The 16,774-nt window shown below is 27.9% G+C and overlaps 1 protein-coding gene across 2 annotated transcripts in view; it reads right to left on the bottom strand.

The window, feature by feature from the left end:
• The window catches only part of LOC111036133 (protein eyes shut), a 47,198-nt gene extending 38,984 nt beyond the window's left edge, over nucleotides 1-8,214 (bottom strand). The window contains exon 1 of one of the 2 annotated variants that reach the window (XM_022318037.1): nucleotides 8,051-8,214. The gene's annotated coding sequence lies outside the window, so the exon portion shown is untranslated. Of the gene's footprint in view, nucleotides 1-5,281; nucleotides 5,359-8,050 lie in introns of those variants that run through there. The other variant, XM_022318036.1, reaches the window with a different exon arrangement.
• Between the last annotated feature and the right edge of the window lie 8,560 nt (nucleotides 8,215-16,774).

The following is a 16,774-nucleotide window of genomic DNA, read 5'->3' as shown; positions in this document are numbered from 1 at the left end:
TGTTTTCATTATTTTAGTATTTACCGTATTATGCGTATCTGTATGTAGTAGTATAAAGTATTAAAGTACAACTGTATGTACACTTTATGTAACTGCACAATTAGATATATTATTATTGTATACATAAATATAATATATTTTGTATAGGTATATAATTATACATAAATCTATTATAACGATAAGTAAAATCCAGCAATCGAGTTTTTGTGTGTGTTTCTATGCGTGTGTGTGTTAGGAAAATCGGAGTTAAGAGCAAAATAATATAACGTCGGCAGTCGGTACCAGGGACGAGTATTTCGATACGCCTAAACACAAACTGCGAACAGACACGCCACCGCCGCGTCGAGAACTCACGCGACATTCCGTTACTTACATAATAATATCGCACTTTGAACTGAGTAAAAAAGCGAAAACACGATAAAAAAATACACACACACACACACAGTGTATAAAATACATCAGAGGTGCATTTCGAGAGATATTATATTATTATTAAATTATTTATTATTATATAATATTATGATAGTTACACATATTTTACACCCGCAGCAGTTACTAAACTGTACAGTGCGAGTCCCCATGAAGGTGAAAACTTAATATTATATTTATATTATGGGTATACTTATTTTTAGGCAAATTTTGTGGTATAAGGTTTAGTTATGGCTTTTAACATTTTATTGTTTTGAAGAAAATGTTTCTTGAACATTGAACTAGGTACATAAGAATGAGTAACGACAACATTTTACAATATTTCGTAAAGACTCGATGGGAGAAAACGCCCACGGATAAGATACTCCTGGGATTTCGTAACATATTATAAGATTTAATACGTTATAAGTACTCCTTTTGTCGTCGTAAAAATGTATGTATAAAAATAATAACACATTAAATATTAAATAATTTTTAGAGGCTTGAATAAAAACGGTTTACGGTTTGGGAACTGCTGCTTGAAAGTATAAATGGACAACGGACATAGAGATAAAGGATTCACCTGCTCGTCTGTAATGGTTTTGTCGTCTCAACACACGAATAATATGTATATGTATATAATGGATATGAACGGGTGGTGCCAACAAAGGCATTTTGAGTAGGTGTATATAATAGGTACACCGGTATACACCTGTTGATTAAAATGTCAGCAGGTCAATTTTTAATACGTAGGTGTCACCATACGTAGATAGGGAAGGAATATTGCATTATAATGCTGAGAAAGGGACATTTCATTCTATTTTCTCAACATTCTTAAGCCATAAAGTCATGATAAATAGACATTACTATTACTACATTAGTGTACACTATATAGTCGTTGGGACATTGACATACACCGACCGATGTACATTATTGAAATGGGAATACATAAAGGAAAGAGATGTCGTATTCAATCGAGTGAACAAATAAAAAAAAAACTTAATAGGATGTCGGCGCACTACTATTGCTTTGAATTCTGACCAACGCCGCAACATGGAAAATTTGAGTTTAGCGAAACCAAATAACCAATCTTGCTTGCATTAACATCAAAGTGAATTAAAACAAATTGAAACATTAAAATAAAGTATCGAACTTAAAATTAAAATGTAAATACATTATCGGATTATCTGCGTTTGTGCGTTGGTCATTTTACGATGTATAAAGATATCTCGCCATATCTATAAATATTGTAATATTTAACATCATAGTATCACACTGATAACTTGCACAAAATTGAAATATCGTAGAAAAACCAAAGTACAAAAACTTGTATCCAAAGTCCTTAACATTAAATTTGATTATATCAATTTACTATAAAAACTAACAACAACAAGATTTTGTTGTCTAATTGCCTTGTTGTGCCGTGGGTGGTGGCGGGTGGGCCAGAGACATAAAACAAATAGTGTGATGACATATCTTAAACAAACATCCATACCATAACAGACATCGTCTTAAAATGCTGTTAAGAATGTCTTATACAACACGAGAACGATAAGCATTTGAATATTATCTTTTTAAAATAAATCGAAATATTTATATTAAATTAGGTTCGCAACAATAATACGACGTAGGTTTATTATTATTTATTAATTATATTTTATGAATCTGTCGTAAGCATGGTCTAGTGTGTTATTGTGTAAGGTCGTTATAGTTAATGATAAATTATAATATGAAATATCTTATTAATAATTTACAAATGTCAGCCAATATTTTAATGAAAATGTCAACTAGATAGACATTGGCATAGCTCAAAGTTGGTGGCATCACACTGTAACCCAGTCAAACTTACATATCGATTAATTCTATCTTACAATGTACAAGATATTATTTTTTCAAAATTATTTTTTAGTAATTATTTTTATAAATGTATTTCCATTGTGTTCAATATAAATATTTAATATTTTGGATACAGATAATAGTAATTAACTGTATACACTATACAATTATAATTTATATTGATATCAGAAATATTCGGTATTATATCAGTGATATCTAATATACATATCCAGTTACATTTTAAAATACTGGTCAGGTCGTCAGGATTTTGACGGTTTGGAATCGAGCGTTGTAAGTATATAGTTAAATGTGCACGTTTTACTTTTCACCACGGTCATATCTGCTTTTTTATTTAGCTATAATACAAACTTATTATTTACTATCAAGGTCATTTTTTTGCATAAGTTATTATTAATATTTATGATACATCAAGCTTATCTTAATAATTCACAACGGCTAAACATTTAAAATACAAAGCTATATTTCTACCGATTTGGCATTATATAAATTATTGTCACCTATCTATATTTATGAAAAATGTTTTTGAAAAATTAAAGCGCCATTATATTGATTACTGACTGCTTACTAATTTTAAATCCAAAAATTAACACTTAATAGTTATAATTATGTTTTATGCACTGGATATGATTATAATTTATATTTGTAGTACACCAATAGTCATCAACATTCAAATATTCAATGGTATATTATCATCATTACTTTTTATTCATTTATAATTTGTTTGAAAATCTGAAACACAAAAAAAAAACCGTAGGACGTAGGTATGTGTGTTACCATTACGGAAATACGGACTGTTTGTCGAGCATTTTTTAACAAGGCTGTTTCACTCGATTTATAAATTATAATAGGTACGAGGTTATAACCTACTTGCCTATTAAAATAATCTAACGAATGAAAAAACTATTTTATTTAAAAACTAAAAAGTAAACATAAGGTTCATCAACCTGGAAACCTGAAGTATAAAAATAATAATTTCAGGGGATAACATTTGGCTTACACATTTCTAATTAGTAGTTACAAATTTAACTAATTGAGAACTCGTTTTCTAAAAAAGTTTGAGTTAAAAAATTTGAATTTGAGGTGCTAGGGTCCAAGCAGATAAATAAAATATGGTAAAGACTAAAAAGTATAATAATGTTCACAAGCAATTGTACTGTATGTGTTTATACTGCTATTACATTAATTAATCATGACATTTACTCTTTACAAGAATAGTTTTCACTCGTTAATGGTTAGTACCATTAATATTGTTTGTGCTAATCGTATTATGGTGCACAATATTATATGCTAATAACTTAAACTGTTGAGGCCTTGAAATGCATAATTAAAAAAAGGAAATAATAATTAATAACTAATTATTTATAGTCAAAACGTTTTAGCATAACATAGCTGGTATAATTCTATACATATTTTGTGGTGTTCCTACACCTACTGTCGATTGCAATGAAATAAAATAAAATGTATAAATGAAATATTAAACATAAATTCGGTTCAAGTAAACTAGTACACTAGTATTATAAATTATTATACTACTAATTACTGTATAATACATACTACCAATAAAAAATGTCAGAGTTTATAGATTAGTTGAAAGTATTTCAGTTTGGATTAATTTGTCAGTTATAATATAGTCATGTCTATATTTAAGTATTTATATATATAAACATATAATATGGCAAAATAAATATTGAAATTGAAAACATAAAACTTATCATGGTGATATCGTTATTTATTTTTATTATTTAGGCCTCAATGCACAATAACGTTTTTTCATAATGATCGTATAGAGTTGGAGACGATTTAAACGTCTGTAATATGCAGAAAGCAGAACAAATACCGGTAATACGTGATCAAAGTGTACGTATATTTTATATTTATGTAAAACCAGTTTTAAGGACTATCAATTATCCTTAATATAAACATTTTAATAAGTAAGGAACTACTCATTCGAATTTTGAATGTGGTAGGACCATCAAAATTTTCAAAAAAATTATCCACTATAATTAATTTACAGTAAAAGAGAATCGTTCTCCTTTGAAAACGGAAGCTTATATCATCACGGGACATTCATTAAAGGAAAATATGGGAGTGAGCATGTTTGATGAATAACCAAGCATAATAATATAGTATGCAACTGTTGAAAGCCGAGTGTTCGTTCGCAAAGTATTGACCACGCCACCACGGTAATATATACTCCGAAGTAAACCATAATAGCGCAATACGCCTACGTATCGTCGGAAGCTAAGGGTAAAATGGAGAAGATACCCTAATCATATAAATATATAATACATCATAGTGTATGATCTTCAAGAATTCATTCATAAAGTGCAAATGCTTAAGTACCTACGTGCAATGTATCATATAGTGTATGGTGGACAGCTTAACCAAGTATAGCGTCTATAAGTCATAATTATTTTTAATTTCGCAGTGAGTTATTAATTTATTATATTAATATACTACACATTTCATAGACAACCAGAACTGTATTTTGTCATAAGCCCCGTCAAAAGTCAAAACCGGAAGGAGCGGTGTGAAGTTAACTATATTGTCATTCGTCGGGATAGGTACAATGTGGGGCTACTTATAATATAACTATCAATATATTGTTATCATTGGTCTAATTGCCGAAGCGTATCTTTCGGGGTTTCTTAAAATATAGTGACGAAAATATTTTCCTCGTAGGCGTGGTAGCTTACACATAAGTTTATTATTATACCAACCATATGGTCACTGCAGTGGCGTCATCGGAATTTAGTGCATTAGTGCATTTCCATCGCATGATATTCGTTTTGTAAATATTATAATTATTAATATCATATAGTGATTTGGCGTAACATATCGATCGCGATTCACAGCCTGCAGTCTTACGGAAAAACGTAAAATGACGCCACTGCAGACGGATAGTTTGGCCGTTTGAGTGCTCATAAATAGTATATATTATTATTATGTTGTACTTGTGCCGTGTTTGTGTGTGTGTGTGTGTGTATGTTTAGTGTTTACATGTGAGAGCGTTTACCTGTGTACGTCCTTCACTATACGTCAGAAATCCACCCCGTGACGCGGCTTTCGGTACACTGTCGATCGCGCTGCGGTGTGTACAATACGCTACCGGTAGGTAACACACACAAACACGCGCGTGACGGACTTAACGATTTACGGCGTAGCAACCGAATGTAGTTAAGACAACAATACACATCATTCGACACAACTACGTATCATTATGTATATTATACTATTTAAAACTTAATATTATTGGTTCCATCAAAACCGTATACACACACTAATACACGAGGCACGAGCTCATACCGGCTAAAAGTTTCGAAATTACATCACACTATAGGCATAATATTGTATTATTTGTAGAAAGTATCGACATGATATACCGATATACACACAACGTTCTGCCGTTCCCCACCCCAAATTCGTAGTAAGTCCTACGTAAAAAGTTCAAACGAAAATATTGACCTGGTATACCCCTCGGATAAACGAATAGGTATAGGTGGTATACATATATGACCATGAGTAATAAGTTATTTATAACAAATAAGACATTTAAACATAAGTGCCTAATATACAAACTATCCTAATCTGTGTGGAACACAAATACACAATATTATTCATGGGAAAATATTATAATATGCAATCATACAAGAGTCGATTGACTTACGCATCTATAAATATAAATCGGAAAATGGACATTTAACTTTCAATATTTCTTTCACTACTATATTAGGATTTACTCTTTAGAAGGAAATCGATAATTACTTATTACTACCTATGTCATGGCTACAGATTAGTCAAATTCTTTATCAATGCTATTGTTATGTACGTCTACACAACTAAATAATTGAAACACGCAGTGAGGTGGTTTACAACTATACTTTATTTGAACACTTTATTAATTCAACAAATGCACGGATTTGGGAATGTTCTGTTGGACTGACAACGGCTCACTCGCCTTGGGGCCGAGCGCGGTCGGGCAGGCCCACTGTGGCTCAAAACTGTCCACGCAGCGGAATTATACATCGGCCGTACTCGTTCCCACGTCGGAAATATGGTTACATATATATATATATGTCTACGAAATACTTATATTACAAATACTTATATTACGAAATGAAATGGGTATATAACACTATAAGTAGTAGCAGTGCGAGAACGATTGAGAATAGTATATTACAACTTACGATATATACAAATATACAATATACGTCTACAGATTATCTGTCGGCTGGATATCACAAATAATTGTTTTTGATTTAACTATCAATAAATCATTATAATAATAGTGCATTAGTATTTATTTTTCATTTAACAATAAATTTGAAAGACATTTCTTGGAATTACAAACTAGAGTTTTATATATTACGTGTTGTAACGTACTAACGTGCAGGTATCATAAGGACATACAAATGCATCTAATGGGTGTGTGTACCGTCCTTAAAATACACATGCTTTGTATATGTATATTATTATATCATAAACATATTATAAAAATAGAATTTTCTTAAAAGATTATCATTATAACATACCCTGTCAGCGGATGTAGACTATCCAGTATCCACTATGCGCCGGTTGTCGATAACATTTGAAAATAAATAAATTGGATACGTCATATTGTCATTGGGCATATTTTGTTCAATATTTTCAAATTTTTCTACAGATTCAAGATTTTATCTACAAGTTAATTTCAGTACTCAAAAAATTGTCAAATTGACAATTCACATATTTTAAGAATATATAAAATATTTCTTTGACTAGTGTTACTTAAATCCGCGGTTATATGGCGTTTACGAATAGATACCAAATACCGAATATTGATGCAAGTACTCTGTTCCACTATATGGCGAGTATCAACGAACATCAAAAATTCGTAAAATACACAAATCGTGAAAACCCGGCTTAAGGGTTAATCAATAAACATATTACTTATTAGTTACCTACCTATTGGCTATAACTCTGCGGCTCTGCATAGTGCATATTATATTCGACTCGCGCCCGTAATTATTATAAATAAATTACGAAATAGTAAAGTTAATTCTAACAAAAATAATATGTAAAATAATAATTATATTTATATTTATATATTTCATACTTAAGTTATATACTATACTTTAGTAAATACTAAATACCAAATAGTAATTAGTAAGCACTAATTGGTAGGTAGGTACCTAATAAAAGTAATTACTAAATAGATTACAGTTGATTATTTTTAATGTTATCACGGCGTTACCATATATAGTCACTATACCCATAACCCACCATTACTATAGATAACACTGACATAATAATTATTAATTATTATTTATCATTTATCTTCGTTTTTAGTATGATAAGTATAATTATTAATTAATAGTATGATCATAAGATCAAAAATGTATTGAAAATATGTGTTTCACTTGCCTAACTTATCATTACTTTAGGAATTGTACCAGACATGCATTTAATAGGTACCTACTTAGCTAGACGTATTAACAAACTGCCGATATTTAATTTTTTTAAATTGTCATAAACTCATAAGTATAACATTGATGTATCACGATTTTTGGTACACGTTTAGTATAACTTATACTTACACAACCCAACTATGAATTCATTGTATTAAAATAATATAAGACAATGTTGACTATGGAGTAGTCGCCATAACAGAATTATTGAGTTTAACAAAAAATAATATATTTCAGACAGTTACCGTTAAATACCAAGGAGTTGTAAATTATAAATTAATTTGGTATTTTATTAAGTTACCAAATATTAAAAAAAAATTCTATAAAATAACACTTACCTTTTGATATTGGCTATAATACCTATGTATTATTTTTATCTCGTGCAATAATTGTTAAAGATTTATATAGGCATGTATCTCTATAAAGTTTCTTTACATTTAATAAATATGTTATTTGTATCTAATACCTAAACATATATTTCTATTGAAAATAAGTTCACTCGTTAAACTTATCCAGTTGTGAAGTATAACTGTCGGATTACTGGAAATAAAACGTTTTATCGCATAATTTGGCACATAAAGGCGGTTCCCGCGTAGGTATAGAAATTAATTATATAATATGCAAATCGGACAACTCCCATTGCCTGTATTAGATTTTTCGTACCATTATAAAATGGATTGAATTAAATTACTTTGAATAACTGGTTATATAGTAAAAATAAATTGAGGAAGTCAATTCTATCAGAAAGAGAAAAGTTTGCAGGTATGTGCCTAAATAATAAATGATCAAGTTACTCTTATAGTTTTATTATTCATTGTTTAGGTAGGTACCGTATTGAAATGTACTTATGAGTAACCATGATTTATTACGCATTACAAAGTTGTAATAGTGGTTGAAATTTACAGGTTATTGCATATATAGACTAGGATTGTCATCATCATATACAAAATGGATAAGTAAAGGGATATCAGAATTAATATGTATCAATTTTTCTTATCATCAAAAATACTCTGGCAAAAGCTAACAAAATCAAAATTCCCGTGCATATTCATACTTACTCGATTATTATTAGCTCTCTTTATGCTACCATTTTTGTTTTTACTATCAAATATTTGGTTGAAACGGCAATAATTTTTTTATATTTCAACTGTGGTTATATTATAATTTATACTTTATCGAATGATAATAACGATATTAAAAACTTGTGATTTTCCCGAGCAAGCGTATTCACGGCCATCGTTTTCATGTAACCTAATAAATTTGGAGTAGAGTTCAAGTTTTGGGATATGCATACAGCCATACAGACGAATGATGATGAACGCTTCCGTGCGGACATTTTTATTTTATTTATTATATGTACTTCTTATAACAATTATTGGTGTGTATCATCTACGAGTTTAAAGGGCCGCAGTAGGATTAGATATAGAAATAGAGTATACACGGTTTTTTCCTCATAGGTTTCTCGTAATATTTTCTTATGACGAGCATTGCAAAACAAGATTGCTATAGGCAAAAACCAATAAATATTATTATAGTACAGTGCCTACTATACTACTATTATTTATTAGTTCATATTAAACAAGAAACTCGATAGTAAGTAGTAAGTAATAATTATAATAACAGTATTACTGTGAATTGTAATCATAGAATCAGAGACTTAGCAGGAGGGGGGGGGGAGTTAGCTATCACTAAATTACTGAAGGGGTTTAGAGCAGTGGTGGCCAAACTTTTTTTTACCTCGGGCCATAAAAAAAGAACTTTTTTTACCACGGGCCATAAAAAAAATTTTACTTTAGTCATCAGAATTTTAAGTATAGATGTATAATTTCATATTTAACGAGGTTTTTATTGTACTCAATAATCATAATGACTTTCTTTAATACTTAGTTTAATAATTACTACAAATGAAAAAAAAATTATATCGGCTTACATTTCCAAAAATTATTTGGCGGCAGACGATATTATCTACACTGTGATTCTACAGCCATCGTGATCGTATGAAAATGAGATAAGAAACCATAATGCTATTTATATTATTAAAAGACATTGCAACAACAAAAACGTTACGGTATTAAATATGAAGAATGTATATACTGTATTTTTTTTTTACATAAATATAAAATATTATAGTTCTTTCGCGGGCCAGATATTAAATGATGGCGGGAGAGTTGGCCCGAGGGCCGTAGTTTGGCCACCACTGGATACCCTAACTTGAAATTCAAGTTTGTCAGTAAATAACCTCTTACACTTAATCAATATACCTACATTATGCTTGGTTTTATTATATTTTAGATTACAAACTCCAACCTTATTTTTTTTGTCTTGCAGCAAACATTTCGATTATCTCATCAATTTTTTCACAAATATTAATAATTAATATTTGTATGTACATTTAACAAGCATAAACTTGTTTTTGTTAATAGGTTCTCGTCCATCCTTGATCGAAGCCAAGTTTTGACTCTGCGTAAAGTCGAAAAACTTCTCTCAGCAGAAGTAATAATCTGGCGATACGTTCCTGCATGATACACACGACACACCACATATTTATATCATATTATGTTTTTTTCAGGCAAAATAAAATTGTTAGGTATCTAATTCAATAATCGGAATTTAATGTTCACAGGGAGAAATATCAAATATGTAAATATGTATTAAGAAATTAAACATTTTGGAAAGCCTGGGGCCATGGCCCCAGTGCCCCCCCCCCTTGGAGCCGCGCCTGCATAGAATTAACCTTCGTTGGGAGTAAACATTAAAATGTATAGGTTATAATAGTGATTTCATTGATTATTCCGGATTTTGTCGATGGACGATGATAGAATAACGAGCTGGGTGGTATTATTTTTATTTTAGATTATTATTCAATATTATTTTGAAGTAATACCTATAAATTTACAAGTACCCACTATTTACTAATCATTTGACAGTTTGACACTTCGTTACAAAGAACATGTTTCACTATTTGGTACCTATCTAATGTAGGTATTCAGTCATTATTTATGTATTTGTATATTTTTATTTTTCCTTTTATAATTAAGTAAGTTTATTTCTTCTGTATTCTATTATTGTTTATTTTAATAAATTATTCGAGTTAGGAAATACAATGGATATAAATTAGTGTAATAAGAAACGAAAAGGTGGAGATGAAAAAAATCGTGAAAAAAAAAATAATATTAATTTTAGACATTTTCTAAAAACATTCAATTATTTTTCGAGACCCATAATAAGAAAGTGAGTTTTAACTGAATATTTTTAACTTAATACTAATATTTTTATTGTGCATTTATTTTATTGACATAAACACTAAGTAGGTACTTTAAAAAATATTACAATACTAAATGTAAAAATACATTTTATAATTTTGTCATAATAAATAATATTTTATAATATCTAATTTTGTAATGAACTGTTTATAATATAATTATGATATTTAACTGATAGATACTTTAAAAAATCATAGATAAAATGACTATAGTAATAATAGATTTATTTTTAAAGTATTGTTAATGAGTATAAAATGTATTCCAAATTATGTTGAAATTACATTTAGTCTATGTTTTAAACTTTCGACGTTTTTATATTTTGCAGCTTTATCATTGGTAGCTTATAATAGTCAGAGTCATACAATAATATGACTCATTTTAGTATGTAAGTAATTGTTGTATTTTTCAAACAATAACTACTGCTTAGTGCCTACCTATACATTTAAAGGAGATCAAGTGATATAAATATAAATGCCATCTAATAACAACTATCTTATATCTATTTATGCTAACCTCGCTAATATGCAACAATTATTGGTTATACATTTTAATAATAAAATATAATCAATTTTTATAGATACAATTAATACGACTTTATTAATTATGTCATTAAAAATGTACCTACCTACCGCCTGACCGTCCTTAATGGTCCGAAAAAGTTACTTTAATACGTAAGTTTTTGATTTATATGTTCTCTTTTTATTTCTTATAATTCATACATTTTATAATTAAATACAGTTTTAACTGCAGTATCATGTTATGGTTATCCAATAAGATTATAGATAATGATATTTAATAAACATTTATATCGAATTATAGGCTTATTCCGTTATTAAATATATACCGAGTGATTTTTTTATCATTGAACACACATTATTTCAAAAAATATAAATACTTTTGAAAAAAATTTTTACATGGTTTCTAGTCGTTAAAACATATTTATATATTTTAATATTTTTTATCTCTAAAATTATGTGAGTTTTTATTTTTTTAATATGACAACACAGTTTTCATTTCATATTCCAAAGCAGAATATTTATCCAAGTATTTCGATACATAAAAATCGAATTTAGGACAAGTAGTTAGAAGTTATAAGTTAAATTATAAAAGAATCAATCGGTTTTATACTTATTTTACATTTTATTTTTGAGTTTTATTTTTAATGATGGGAGAATGAGCACTTTTACTTTATGGCTCATTTTAAACTTTTATTTTATAGGACACCCTTAGGTTTTATGAGTACCTACTCAAGTCTAGTGATGTACTTATAAGGGGATGTAGAAGGCTATTCACCCCACGAGTTATTTATAAATGCGTTTCTTATATGGAGTTTATTTCTCCATAAATAAAGAATTATTGTTATTACTAGTATTATTATTTTGTCTTTAATAGAAAAGTATTATTGATGTACCTATTATATTTTTAATTATAGGCCAGAATAATAAAACAGGAAGTCTATTCAATTTAGGTACATTAGTGTAATAGGTACTACATTACAACTGACATTTAAATTATTTGGACGCAGTGAAATGGACTCATTTTATAATCAGGTTAACGATAATAGGTCTTCCCCTAGGTTATTGATCACTGGAAGAAAAAATGTCTAATTCATCAGTACACATTCATAATTTTAATTATCCAAAACTTCTTGAAAAAATGCATTTAAAATAAACATAATCAACACAAGAAACAAAGATACATTTAATCCAAAAAAAATCGCTTTATATTTCCTCTCTAATATTTTAATGTCAAAAGGAAATAGCTATCTTTATTTTTAATTTTAAAAATGTAATTTTAACTTATGTTCTTACTATCAAGTTTTATCACAATGGGTCTATTAACTATAATTTTTAAATTAACAAAGCTATACGTGATCTGCTGAGCATAAATTTGTCATGTTACGCACTTGTAAGAAAGAAACAACAAATGTCAGTTTTACATCCTCTTAATAATATATTATATGGATATACATAAATATAAGGTTCCATAAGGTTTTTATTTACCTTTAATTAATATTATTTTTTATAAAATGTATTGTTATTATGTTATTATTTTTAATAGTTTGATTTTGTTGATATTGATATTTTATTAAAATCGTATTCATAATTTAGTTTCTAATATTTTTAGCAATAGTTTATGAAAAAATTGTTTTCTTTTCAAGATTTACAGTCTTGATAATCGAATTTCATATAATGTATTTGTAACAATTATAATGTATTAATAAATAATAATAATGAATAATTAAAACAAATCAGTAGTACTCCTCTAAAATTTAAATGAAAAATAATATGGGTAAAATATAACATAACCAAGCTTATAACTATAAAAGCAAATATATAACTGTGCTATTGTTTAAGTATACATAATCAACACCTAATATGCATTAAACTTCTTACACGATTTTTTATATAGTAATACATTATAATATTATAATATATAAACGAAGAAAAAATTATGTATTTATTTGTATTGTTATTTTAGTTATGTGAGAAATGTGTGTTGCAAATTGTAATGAATATTTAATTTATATAAACTATTTAATGAATTTGTATTTCAAACTTTTAACTCCTGGGCCCAATATCTTCTCGGAGAAAAATTTAAAAAAAAATCAAAATAAAAAAATGAAAAAATATTGCCCTATAATATGCAATAAAAATAAAATTTAGTTCAATAGATCAAATTTCGTACTTTTACCTACTGTACTATGATGCTATTGAGGCCCTTTTCACAGCTGCCCGCAAGGCACGTGAGCGTATCAAACCGGCTCTGCACTGCGCTTGGCTCGGCTCGTGGCCTTTGGCAGTACCGGGAACTGCACCGTGCGAACGCATCTGACGAGTCGCGCCCCGCGCGCGTAGATACCAAGCCTCACCATGGGCATCTATGAAGCCGAGCCAACCCGAGCCACGCACGATGTCGCATCGTCACGTATGGCTTCAAGCCGCCCTCGTCGGAGAGTACAAACTGAAAATATAATGTAAAACGAAAAAAGCGAGTACGGCTTTGAAACCATGTAGATCGTAATGCACAAAATATTAGGCGTCTAGGGCCCAGCATGTTTGAAGGGGTATTATTTAGGCAATTCATATGACACGTACATTTGGACTGAGTCAATGTATGAGTAGTAATCGAAGATTACTGTGTGTAGTCCATAACTTACCGTTTTTAATTTCCAGCCAAAGTACGTACATTTCCATATGTCTTGGGAAATGAAATATATTTTTTCTTGCATAACTAGTTATAATAAAAACTCCTAAAAGCGGTACTAAATTAAACATATTTCCTAAAGTTCGATTGTAATTTCGAAAAAAATCGTAGAATTTATGTTTTTAGACTAGGTAGGCTATTAAGGAACCACTTTTCACTTAACATTTGATGTGTAAAAAATAGATACAAATGTAACAATATTTTACCACTGATTTTAAATAATACTATCATAAATTTAAAGTTCTTAAAGGTTTAAAATTGAAAATTGAAAATAGACTTCTCAAATAACTTAAATATGTATTTTAATTATGAATTCAAACGTGCATTAAAAATTTTAATCAAACATTTGTACAGAACTCCAGTTTAGGTCCCTATGTATATTGTGTCGCCTTTGTCATACAAACGCACAATAAATAGCAAATTTGAATTCATTAGAACTAATTTTAATGTTTGTGTCGTTAGTAAATAGTATTAAAAATATGTGTTCACCTAAAATACAATTTAAAAATGAGAATATTATCTGTTGCATCTCTATTGATATTTTAATTTTAAAATGAGATCATTTAAAATTGTAATATTTTACGTCGTTATAACTTAGGTATCCACTTCAAAATTAAAATATCAATAAAATCCTACAAGATACCTTACACAACATTTTTAATTTTAGGCTTGATAATAGATCAATGCACTCTAATACTATATGTCTACATCTAACAACATGACTGAATTTAATTTTAAAAAATGATAATGTTGGTTTAAAATACAGTTCTTAATTATTAATGGTAAATTATTTTGAATTAAAATGAAAATGTTTTTAAGCTTTTTGCTAATAACAAGAAAAAAAAATATTTTCTCAGATATAATTAACCCGTCAACAGTACTGCTAAGCAACATCCGCCATTTGGGTTGACTTAACTCTTTGTTTTTTTATCATTGTTTATTAAATAATAAACATAGAATATTGAAACCAACAACAAGTTACTTATATTTTAATCTTTTACAAAAAAATTTCTCATATTTTTTTTTAAATAATAAAAATTAAAAGCTACATTATTATAAGACTTTTTTTAATTCAAACATTATTGTTTTAAAAATTTGATTTTTTTATACACATATAATCCCATAAATAAATAAAGTATATGAATTATGATATAATATTATTCATCTAGGCTGAGTGGTCTATACCAGTGCCTGGCAAACGAATATATTTTTTTTTTATTTATTTATTTGAAATACACGCCCGTAGGCATCAATATTGATGATATTGCATGTCATCTCATCGAGAATTATTTATAAAATTATTATAGGTGTAAAATTATACTTGGAAACATATCAATTGAACGTATTAATAATATCACAGTAATACAGGACTCCAGTAATAAATAAATAAGTGGTTCTCAAAATACCAACGTGATGAGTGCCAAGCTCACCTCAATACCAATGGCGGGAAAATAAATTATAATATGGCAAATACATTAATATAAATATAATTGAAATATTACTTGGTAGTTTGTTATACCTACTAGTAACTTATTTCGCTCATAGCTTATTATTTTTTAGAAGAACTAGAAGAAGTTATTTGAAACCAATTTAGACACCAGCATATCATTAGCTGCATGCAAAAAATACATTGTGCATATTATGTCTTCTACAAAAACAGACAGTACTGATTTTTTTTTATAATTTCATATTAATTCATAATACAGTGTAATAACCTTTATTTGTTTATACAATCAATAGTAATAATTATTAGTTAATTAATAATGTGTATATATAAATTATAGTTAGTATAATCAATACTTAGTAGTTTTTAGATATTTATTTATTTATTACATTAATAGTATTTAATAAGTCACAACTCGCAATTAAAGAATAAGCTTATAAAGGCAATAAACAAATATCAAATATTTTATTATTTTATAATTATATTATATATTATTTTAACCTAGTAACCACTTTAATTATTACTTTTTTGAGAATTGATATTTAAATATTGTTTAAATATTACTGTATTTTATATGAATAACAGAATAAATATATTTATTTAGTATTCTATGGTTTTATTCCTGGTATATAGTGAAGATTATTTTTAATATTTTATCATAAGAATAACTAAAATGTAATATGTAAGTTATAAGTAATATACTACGTTTATATTTTAATATTTTATTATTGGTGTAGGTTTAAGAAATGATTATAAAAATAACTTGAATAGAGTAATCCATTGACTCGATCACAAGTTAGTAAATTAAAACAATATTGTAAACAGTATACACAACAACAATTTTGATAGCAACCTATTCATCTCAACAGTTTTATAATTATGAATAATAGTATTCAAATTAATAATATAATAATTTTAATTAATCTTTTCCTAATGTGTTTAACATAATAACAAAATATTGAGTGGGAGATAGATTAAGTATTTTAATAAAAATAATTGTATAACAATATAATTATTGCCATACGTTTATAACTATTGTAAAGAATTAATATAAACAAAAACAATAAATAATAAAAAAAAGTAGTAATTGAATAAATTATATAATATAATAATTAATAATTTTTTGAAGAAATAAAAATGTATATTAT

Source organism: Myzus persicae, unplaced genomic scaffold, assembly GCF_001856785.1.
Source record: "Myzus persicae strain clone G006 unplaced genomic scaffold, MPER_G0061.0, whole genome shotgun sequence".
NCBI classification, from domain to species: Eukaryota; Metazoa; Arthropoda; class Insecta; order Hemiptera; family Aphididae; genus Myzus; species Myzus persicae.
Note: the sequence above shows the minus strand (reverse complement) of the source record. Positions and strands in the feature narration are given on the sequence as shown.